Raw genomic sequence first — 7,124 nt, 5'->3', positions numbered from 1 at the left:
ACAATTGATGTATGTATGCATTGTGATAAGAGTTGTATGAGCCCCTAATAAAATGATTTTTTTAAGTTATAAATCACCATATATATTATATCATACTATTTTAATAAAAATTCTAAAGCATTGATTAATGGGTATATGGATTGTTATAAGAGCTGTAAGAGCCCCCAATAAAATAATTTATTTAAATTTTTTAAACTTCTGAAGCATGTAGAAGGTAGTAGACTTTTTTAAAATCATTTTATTGGGGACTCATATACAACTCTTATCACAGTCCATACATCCATCCATTGTGTCAAGTACATTTGTAAATTTGTTTCCCTCATCATTCTCAAAACATATGCTTTCTACTCGAGCCCCTGGTATTAGCTCCTCATTTTTTTCCCTCCCTACCCCCCCTCACGAACGCTTGATGGTTTATAAATTATTATTATTTTGTCATGGTAGTAGACTCTTATATTCAGCCAAAATGGGGCAGCAGGGTAATTTCCACACTCTCACATAAAACAACTAAAAATGTAAATAAAATATTAAAACAATGGTTTTCAAGACTCAATATAAAGAAACACATATCTCACCATAACTTGTAAGGATCAACTTAGTTGTATTCCTTCTAAGACTGATTTATTTACTCTTCTAACAGACCACAGTATATTTATGTTCATCAACAACACCACAATTCAAATGTATTATCTTTTTCTTTTTCATTTCTTTTTCATTGTCTAGTTTTGAATGCATATGATAAGGCAAGCGAAAAAGGCCAGCGCTTGGGTCAGATGCATATAGCCATTGAAGACATATTACTTTTAAAAGCTTAAAAAAATTCTTTTGTTGCAGATTTACTCAATGAAACATCGCTTGATTTTGTGAATACTGTCTCCATAGACATTGCTTGTTAATCCAAATAAAATTAAATCATTGACTTCAATTACTTTGTCATTTATCATGATGTTATTTATTGGTCCAGTTATGAAGAATTCTGTTTAATGCTCAAGGGGAACAGTGTCTTTTACCTTCACTGGAAAGTGTTTCAAGTCATATGCATTTTACGCAAGGAAGGTTGTCTCATCTGCACATCACAGGTTAATAATCTTCCTCTAATCCTGGTGCCACATTTTTCTTCATGTAGTTCAACCTCACAGATTGCTATTTGTTCAGCATACAGACAGAATAAGATGAAAGACTGCAGCCTTGCCACACGTCTTTTAAAATGTTAAACTGCGTGGTCTTTCCTTGTTTTGTTTGAACAATTGTCTCTTGATCCTTGTAGTTTCCATATAAGTACAATTAGTCCATTTCCCAATGCTTATAATGTTGAGCATTTCCTCATGTGATTATTTGCCACCGATATAGCTTCTTTGGTGAAGTGTATGTTTAGATTGCATTGTTTCCCAGGAAAATTCTACTGTCTTTCTTATCTTTGCTTCCCTTTACAGAATATAATCAGCACTCTGCTAAAGACACAAAGGAAACCTGCTTCCGGTTTCTGGGTCTTGTTATACAATTCCTTCTCTGGTATTTTTCCCACCAACTTGAGTCTCCCTTGTCTCCCTGGATTCTAAGACCCATTTTCTCAAATGAGGGAAAGTGTTGGCCCCTCTTGGTTTTTTCCACCCTTTTCCTCTTCTGACACGCCACCATTCTTTCAAGGCAGTAAGCTGGAAAAAGCAAAGCCTAAGACTCTTGTTATTAGCATCTCATTTCTCGGTCTACCCTGTCCTACAGGGTAGACGGTCCTACAAAGTGATAGGGTCACTATGAGTCAGAATCATCTTAATAGCCATGAATTTGGTTTTTGGTTTTATTCTCTAACAAACGAATGGCAAGACTTTGTCTCACATGCTTTGGACACATTGTCAGGAGAGATCAGTCCCTGGTAAAGGGCATCATCCTTGATAAAGTAGGCCAGTGAAAAAGAGGAAGGCTCTCCAATAGGTGAACTGACACATGATTGCATCACAATTGTGGGAATGGTGCAGGATCAGGTTCTTTCATTCTGTTGTACAGATGGTCGATGTGAATTGCAATCAACTCTATCACCGAACAACAGCAGTCATCATATGAAAAAAGTTAAAATTTTTGCATTTATTGTTAGTAGAATTTTGGGAAAATAATTTCAAACCATGTTAGTGTCATTATGAATTACAGTCGTCTTTTTGAAAAGCAATGTAGTAACATCAGGGAGCCCTCTAATTGCATCTGGTCCTGTCATCCTGGCATTTTTGAGAATTTGATTTCTGTTCTTGATTTTTCTCCCATTCTATAAGAGTGTATCTATTTTGACCTTTATAAGAATGGTCAGTAGTGGTAGTCAGACACCATCTAGTTCTTCTTCTGGTCTCAGGGTAAATGAGGCCATGGCTTGTGTGGCATTAGCCCTGTAAGCTAATACAGATACAGATGGTTGACTGAGTTGTCCCATGAGGCTTGCGTTCTGAGCTTTCAAACCCAGAAAATCATCCTAGCAAAGTGTATCTGAGAAGTATCTGTAACTATGTAATTTAATACATACTGGTTTTGGTTTGGGTTTTTTTTTAAAATAGGGTCACTATGAGTTGATATCTACTCATAGTAGATGCAAGACCCAGCTAAAGGTGAAGAGTGTGGCCAAAGAGAATCTCACTTGGCTCCATCTCTCTCTTACACAAAATGCCACATCTCCAAGGAGGGGTCATCGAGCCACGACCAGATTGATAGTTAGGGCGCCACCCTTAAGACCTACTACTCTGGTCCTTGTTAATCAACATTGTGTTGGCTTTTCAGGGTCACTTTCATTTCCATATTAAGTTAGTGACTAGTTTTTCCATTTCAGTAAAAAATGTCACTGGGATTTAATTAGGCTTGTAATGAATCTGTAGATTGCTCTAGGTGCTGTTTACATTTTCATAATAGTCTTTCAGTCCATGAACACAGAAATCTTTTGTTTTTTCTTTTTTTTCTCTCGTATGTTTGAAATTAACTTACCATAAATACTCGAGTATAAGCCGACTGAATATCAGCCAAGGCACCCTACTTTACCACAAAAACTGCATAATCCAAATCGACTTCTGTTTCAGTTTTCCTCCTTGTATAGGGACTCAGACCAATGTTTAGATCCAAGAGGTAAGAAACCAGGAGGGTTTTTAGGAGCGGTAAGTCTTCTCTCTCTTCTTTCTCTCTCTCTCATTTTCCACTTTATTGTTTTGGTTTTTAAAGAAAAACATACTCTGCAGTTTCACAGCCCGGCTCCTCAAGCCAGTCGTGTTATCCCATTACACCCAGGATGTGGTTCCGTTGTGTGACTGTCCCTTCTTCTCTGGTTGGAGTTTGGGGTTGTTTCCATCTTTTTTCTATTATGGAAATTGCTGCAATGTAGGTTTGCATATGTCTATATGTGTTGTATTCTTCATTTCTTTAGGGCACTTATCCAGTAGAGGGATTGAACGATCATAAGATAATTGTATTTGTATTTGTTTAAGGAGGTAACTTATAGATTTCCATAGTAGTTGTATAATTCTACAGTCCCCCCAGTAATGTATGAGCATTCCAGTCTCTCCACATTCTCTCCAACATCTATTTTTTTAACTGTACTAAGAGTGTCGGTGTGAGCTGTTTTCTTTTCTTTTTTTTTGCTAAAGTACATAAACATTTCTTCATATGGTTGGCTGTCTTGATATCATCTTTAGTAAATTGTCTACTCATGTCTTGTGTCCATTTTTGATTGAGTTATTTGTATATTTCTTATTAAGGTGTTGTAGTTTTCTATAGTTTTTAAAATTAGCCCTTAATTTGATGTATCATTACTAAGTATTATTTCCCAATCCGTGGGTTCTCTTTTAACACTTTTGATGAAATCTTCTGATGGCACAAATGTCATATTTTTAGAAGGTCCCAGTTTTTTATTTTGTTTCTGTAGTGAGGATACTTTTCATTATGTTCAGCAATATATTTATGCCTTGAATTAGGGCAAAGAAAGTCCTTTCATTTATGTAGATCTCTTTTAGTCCTTTTGTATAAGTGTTTTGAAATTTTCATTTTATAAGTCTTTCATGTCCCTGATTAGATTAATTCCTAGGTATTTCATTGTGGGGCTATTATATTTGGAATTGTTTTATTGATTTTCTTTTCAAAACATGCCTTTTTAGGGTAAATAAACTCAACTGGTTTTTGTATCTTGATCTTATACCTTGCCATGTTGCTAAATTTCTATATTAGATCCAATAGTTTTCTTGAGGAAGCTTTGGGGATTTCTATATATAGGATCATGTAATTTGCGAATAGTTTAACTTGTTCCTTGCTAATTTGGGTGACCTTTATTTATCTTTCTTGTCTTATTGTTCTAGCTGAGACTCCCAGTGCAATATAGAATAAGAGTGCTGGTAATGGACATTCTTATCTTGTTCTAATTCTCAGGACTAAGGCTCTCATCTTTCTGCAATTAGAGTAATGTTGGCAGTTGGTGTTATATCTCAAAACCAAACCAAACTCTCTGTCATCGAGTATGCCTTAATTCTGTTGAGAAAGTTCCCTTCTATTACTCTTTTGTTGAGGTTTTTAATCAGGAAAGTGTGTTATATTTTATCAAATGCTTTTTCCCCCTGTCAGTTGATAGGGTCATGTGGCTATTTTATTTTATTTATGTGGTGACGTCTCTTCATTGCTTTTCTATTGTTGTACTACCTTTGCATTCCTGGTATGGCTCCCACTCATTCATACATGACTTTTTGAGACGTTGTTAAATTCTATTGGTTAGAGGAGCTGATCCCAAGGGCTCAATAGAAAGGAAATGTCTAGAAAAGAACGATGGCAATATATGTACTACTGTGTCGGATATAATTGATGTATGGATTGTAACAAGAGTTGTAAGAGCCCCCAATAAAACGATTTTTTAAAAATTCTATTGGTTAAAAGTTTGTTGAAAATTTTTTATATCTATATTCACGAGCAATATTGGTCCATAATTCTCTTTTTGTGTGTGTGACAACTTTGTCTGGTTTAAGGATCAGGAGAACGTGGACTCATGATTCTGTCTGTTCGGCTTGGGGATTTACAGCCCCATAGGCCTGTATTGGAGCGCCATGAGCCAGAATTGACTAGGTGTGCGTGGGCTGGGTGCTCTTCTCTAGAGAAATGCTTCACCAAAAGCCAGAAAGCACGGTTGATTCTCTTTCCTCGGATTCCTCCTTGTGGGTGTCACAGCGATTTGTCCAGCCACTCCTCCCTCGTCCTGCTTCCCTGTGGAAGAAATATTAGAGGAGCTGGATTGCCAATTGTTTCTTGCAGAAGGCTGCTTTCTAATGCAAAGCAGAAAGCTATATTAAGTAACAGTTTTTAAATGAACAATGGCCTTCTGCCAACGTTTCCTCCCCTCCCCACCATGACTTGGCTTCACCTTTAGGAGAACCACGATGTGGCTGATGAGAAAAGCACATGAAAATGATGGAGAAAAAGACAATTGCAAATTTTGAACAAATGGGTCGGTTGTATGGAAAGGCGTTTGGAGAGCAAGCGAACAATAGCAAAACACTTAACTAAAGGGAACAACCAGTTTTCAAAGAACTAGCTCCCAGACAACATTCAAGAATATGTTTGCCAAGGATTTCCACCAAAGAAACATTTGGAGCATCTTTTTGTGTTTACTTTAATCTGATTTTTTTAATTAAAAAAATCAATGAGGCGCAAAGTGTTTCTGTTTTAAGTAAATCCGTACACTTTGAATAGTGCTTTATGGCTTGCAAGGAGTGCTGGAGGCATAGTGGCTTATGACTTGGGCTGCTAACTGCAAGACAAACAGTTGGAAACACCAGCCACTCCTCAGGAGAATGATGAGACTTTGGACCCCTATAAAGATTTCGTCTCCAGAAATCACAAGAGCAGTTCTACTTTCTCCTGTTGGGTCACTGTGTGTCTGGATGGACCTGAAGCCAGCGAGTTTGGTTTGTTTGCTGCTGACTGACAGTCTGTCACGTGGACTGTTCCATTGGTCCCATGTGAGATCACAACAAATGGTAAACTAATGTAACTCTTACTTTAAATGCAAGAAAGGACATTTTCAAAAGCAACAACCTATTCCAAATATAGCGAAGATTAAGATCCACAGGAACGTTGTTCTAAAGACTTATGGATAATCCATGAATAATCCTCAGAAAGAGATATTGCTGATGCAAATCAGATGGAAAAGTTGGATTTTTCTAGCACATATGTCAAGACAGCCTATGAGAAGACAAAACTGTGTGGACGCATAGTTTGGTAGACTGAGGTAACTAAGTGTCATTGGTTAGAGAAATGCCCCTCCTTTGTCAGTAAGGACCACATTTCTCTTATGATTCAAAGTAAATGTAATGAGAAATGAGGGAGGAATTGCTTGTTTGGATTTTAAGGTGCTGAAGTCCCTTGGTTCTGAGCAAACATTACAAGATACAAGGCATGCATAGAGTTAAATTTAAGCAATACCTATTTTTCCCCTCCCTGAGAGTGCTTTTTGTTTGCTCTACTCCTGTAATCATGGAATGAAAGTATTCTGATTACCTCTCTTCCTGATAATATTCAAATGACCAAGAGTGCTTGAGAACAGAGCAAAGTTCTTTCCTCTTAAGTTTGTCATCACATTCCAAGATAGCAGATATTTTTTCTTAATTTTAGTAAACATAAGATAAAATTTTTTAAAATTATTTTATTGAGGGCTTGTACAATTCCCATCACAGTCCATGCATACATCCATTGTGTCAAGCACATATGTACAAGAATAAAAATATTTTCTGTAAACTTTTTATTTTTTCACCATAAAGAAATTTTAATTACCAAATACTTAATGGAAGCATTGCTAGAGGCAAGGTTGCTAGAAAAAAAATCTTTTTAGCTTTGTTTTGTTGTTTGATAGAAATCACATACATATGCAGACATGTCCGGGTCACTCAGGATATCCAAATGAAATACACTTATAACTGTTCTCCCAGACTAGAGAAACTTACCTTTTAACCTGGAGCCTTTGAATCCCTCAAAAACTCATTTGTTGTCAATGTTGTTTATTAGGGGCTCATACAACTCTTATCACAATCCATACATACATCAATTGTGTAAAGCACATTTGTACATTCATTGCCCTCGTCATTCTCAAAACATTTGCTCTCCACTTAAGCCCCTGGCAT

Source organism: Echinops telfairi, unplaced genomic scaffold (genome assembly GCF_000313985.2).
Source record: "Echinops telfairi isolate 266 unplaced genomic scaffold, ASM31398v2 ScPeMD7_5592;HRSCAF=6446, whole genome shotgun sequence".
Lineage (NCBI taxonomy): Eukaryota > Metazoa > Chordata > Mammalia > Afrosoricida > Tenrecidae > Echinops > Echinops telfairi.
The sequence above is the reverse complement of the archived record's forward strand: the minus strand, read 5'-3'. Positions refer to the sequence as shown.